We start from the raw sequence: 3,401 nt of genomic DNA on the forward strand, positions 1-3,401 counted from the left end.
GTTATTTGAAGAGAGTGACTAAATGCGACTGAGTCAATCTGCCTGTGGGTAGGAAGTGACTGAGAGAATCCAATAAAATGGTTTGAATGGCAGGAGAAATAGGAACAGATTGTCTAATGGACATCAGCAGAATCAGTCAAAAGTATAGTACATGGGGAAAGGACACTGTTCTAGTTTGCTAGCTGCCGGAATGCAATATACCAGAAACAGCATGGCTTTTAAAAAGGAGAATTTAATAAATTGCTAGTTTACAGTTCTAAGGCCGAGAAAATGTCCCAATTACAACAAGTCTATAGAAATGTCCAATCAAAGGCATCCAGGGAAAGATACCTTGGTTCAACAAGGCTGATGAAGTTCAGGGTTTCTCTCTCAAGTGAGAAGGCACATGGCGAACACAGTCATAGTTCCTCTCTCATCTGGAAGGGCACATGGCGGACATTGCATCATCTGCTAGCTTCTTCTCCTGGCTTCCAGTTTCATGAAGCTCCCCAGGAAGCATTTTCCTTCTTCATCTCCAGAGGTTGCTGGCTCATGGACTCTCTGCTTTGTGGTGCTGCAGCATTCTCTGCTCTCTCCGAATCTCCTTCATTCTCCAAAATATTTCCTCTTTTATAGGACTCCAGAAACTTATCAAGACTCACCCAAATGGGTGGAGACACGTCATCACCTAATCCAGTTTAACAACCACTCTTGATTAAATCACAGCTCCAAGGAGATGATCTGATTACAGTTTCAAAATACAGTATTGAATAGGGATTATTCTATCTTTGTGAAATGGGATTTAGATTAAAACATGGCTTTTCTAGGGGACATACATCCTTTCAAACCAGCACAGACACCTTGAAGACTGGCAAAGGTGCATCTTAGAGGAGGTCAAGCAGATGCTTTTATGCTATTCGTTGGGACCACACTTCCCATAACTGTTGCATGTCAGGTCAAGTCACTGCTTCTATAGAAGACCAGGCAGAAATCCCTGCTTGGGATATGGGTTGGAAGAGAGCCAAAGACTGAATGGTTCTCCTCTGCATGGGCATGTTCTCAGCCCTGAGGTTGCTGTCAGTGTTCACCCTTATTCTGACTCGCCCCTCAGCATTTGGTGGGAGCTTGAAGGAATTGATAAATGTAGTGAGCAGCTGGTAATGTTAATTCAGAATTTGAAGGATGGAGTTTTATGTATCACCTTCCAGAATGTCTGCCAAAGAGCTTTGTAAAAATGATGACCTTGCATCCAGTTTAGTTCTAGATCCATATTTAGGTTTTCATACACACAAAATGAATACAAGTGACTTTCCTTTGAGGAGCTCAAGGCATTTTTCAAAATCTGACCATTTTACTTACAACAATCCTGTGAGATTTTGGCCTATTAAAAGAAGGCAAAAGGACTAAAGGAAGCAGTTGAATATTTTTGAAAGGTAAACACTTGGAGAAAGACTTAAAATGTTCAACTTCAGGTGAATGGGCTTGACACTCTTTTCTTAATGAGAACAAAATGCAAGAGAAATTATTCAGGAACAAGTATTTATTTATTTGTGAATATTTGCAACTGACAGTGGATTTGAAATACTGCCTTATAATAGATATGCATCCAACCGAAACAGAGCCAAAATAGTTGTAACAAAAGTAGAAACAAAATGACAAAACAAAATTATTGATGGTTTGAATTGCTGAACTTTCAGAAATTGAGGAGAACATGCTACTTAGACTTGGAGAAAATGACTTCAGTGTCATGTATTCTGCAAGTAAAAATTGTGCTCCGCTCTGGCTTGGTCCTGCTGAGGTTTATAAATAATGATTGCAGACCTAACTGTAAGTTTGTGTCAACTGCTCGAGATGCAGGATGCGTGAAGGCTCTGAGAGATAGTGAACCTGGAAAAGAAATTTCTTGCTATTATGGAGATGGATTCTTTAGAGAAAATAATGAGTTCTGCAAGTTACAGTAGTGAAGGACAGAGAACTGGTTATTTTAAATGCAGTGTGAAACTGCCTGCACTGCTCCTGTTATCAATCGCAAATACGGACTCAGAAAAACTGATAAATTTTCAAACAGGCTTAAAAAGTTAAATGACAGCAGCAAAAATACATTCAGTCTGACAGCTATCACACTGATGTAGATACAACCCAGGAAAAAACAATTCAAGTAAGGGATGAGAGATTGTGTAAACATGTCTTTTTGTTTAAGCATTTTCATACTGTGAAACTCTACACCATTAAGCTTGTGTTTGAACTTTTAAACATTGAAAGAAACTGACACCATGAGCTTCAGCAAAACTGAAAGGTTCTAGAAATTGAGTACAAAGGCAGAGTTTGTGTCCCACCTCTAAATTCAATGTTCTGAATTTATGGTACCATATTCTGATACCATAAAATCATGGCTTTTAATAGTTGGGTCCACCTTATCTGGTGCTAAACAGAGAAACGAGTCTTTTTTTGGACAGAAGGTGAGTTTTATTACAGGTGGACATATAAGGAAATTTTCCCAAGACCAGTTTGAAGAGAAAATGGGACTTAGGTTTTATAGCCCAAGGAGACAAAGAAATGGCAAGGGTCCAGGGAAAAACTGAAGATAAGAAAGCTCCTGTTTCATTCTTGTTTGGTCAGCACATCCTGTTTTTACAGTTATGGTCATTTATCAGCTGTGTTCTTAACCACAGTGTGGGTTCCAACAGCTCCTACACACAGACCCACTCCTCCTTCTTTTGCAGACTATTCTGGCCTCTTTAGATCTTTCACCCTTTAAGGTGGAAGGTGCTGATTTACTGGCCATATGGTGTTTCTGGCACCATTCCATTCTGCTTGGGATGTTATCTCATTCCTGCAAGTAAAACTGAGAAGATCTGATAAATACAACTAGGAGCAGAGAGTAAACTTTTGAGATTAGATCAGCAGCAAACTATTCCATTAAGAGCTTTAAAGCAAAGCTGTTTGAGTGAAGAGATTATAATAGACATTTTCTAGCTCCTAAAGGCTATACTAAGCATTTTCCAGCTAAAGGATTATATTGAGCAAATTTCCAACTATCCAGCTAACAATTTTAAACTGAATTCTCTTTTAAAAAAATACTTAGTAACCAGATATTGAATTTTTTATAACGTGTTCCAGGGTCATCATATGTTTGAAAGAAACATTTCAGGGTGTTAGAGATGCTATAATGACATCATCAGCCCCTCCGAGAAGACAGAGATTGAGGTAGATTCATCGAGCTACATACTGGCTGGTGCCTAGTCTGCTATGAGAAGGTGATGGGGCTTGGGGGAGTTCATAACTTCTAGCCTTGAGGCTTTCACCTATTTACTACTTACTTGTATTTTTCAAAATGAACTGACCTGAATCAACAAACTGCCAATTACACAGACTCAGAATTGTGGTAGAGGGACATTTTACATGTCAACTTATTATGGTAT

At 39.0% G+C, this 3,401-nt stretch overlaps 1 pseudogene; it reads left to right on the top strand.

Moving 5' to 3' along the window:
• The first annotated feature begins 927 nt into the window (after nt 1-927).
• Nucleotides 928-2,248, top strand: LOC143653370 (histone-lysine N-methyltransferase KMT5B pseudogene; annotated as a pseudogene).
• The last annotated feature ends 1,153 nt before the right edge of the window (nt 2,249-3,401 follow it).

This window comes from Tamandua tetradactyla, chromosome 13 (genome assembly GCF_023851605.1).
Source record: "Tamandua tetradactyla isolate mTamTet1 chromosome 13, mTamTet1.pri, whole genome shotgun sequence".
NCBI classification, from domain to species: domain Eukaryota; kingdom Metazoa; phylum Chordata; class Mammalia; order Pilosa; family Myrmecophagidae; genus Tamandua; species Tamandua tetradactyla.